Source organism: Penaeus monodon, chromosome 21, assembly GCF_015228065.2.
Source record: "Penaeus monodon isolate SGIC_2016 chromosome 21, NSTDA_Pmon_1, whole genome shotgun sequence".
In the NCBI taxonomy this organism is placed as follows: Eukaryota; Metazoa; Arthropoda; class Malacostraca; order Decapoda; family Penaeidae; genus Penaeus; species Penaeus monodon.
This window is the reverse complement of record NC_051406.1, coordinates 24,523,401-24,523,775: the sequence shown is the minus strand read 5'-3', so window position 1 is coordinate 24,523,775 and position 375 is coordinate 24,523,401. Positions and strand designations below refer to the sequence as shown.

Genomic DNA, 375 nt, shown 5'->3' with positions numbered 1-375 from the left:
TTTAACATTTGATAAAGCATTTCATAAATGCAAATATCCCAAAAAATGTTGTTTTGAAGTGGTTCGAGAGTACGCATTTAAGATAAATTTTTGGTTTGGATGAAAGCAGGCAACGCTCGGGGTTTCTGAGGCGAAAGTCGTGCCCGGTTAAACCCCGGGGCCCCCAGCTGACACTCGAGCGGTTTCCCCCAGCGCCACAACGGGCGACGAAGGAAACTTTCGGAACACGGCCGGGGGTCGTGGGCCCGGCCCTTTAAAAGGGAGGTAGGTCTTAGGTTTCCTCCAAACCCTTTCCCGATAAAAAATGTTTAAATAAAAGTTTCATGTTTTTATAGCATCTTTTGCACTCATCTCGGGGTTTTACGAAAAAACCCA

The 375-nt window shown here is 46.1% G+C and overlaps 1 pseudogene; it reads right to left on the bottom strand.

The window, feature by feature from the left end:
- Positions 1 to 147: 147 nt before the first annotated feature.
- LOC119586620 overlaps positions 148 to 375 on the bottom strand; it is a 72,811-nt pseudogene continuing 72,583 nt past the window's right edge.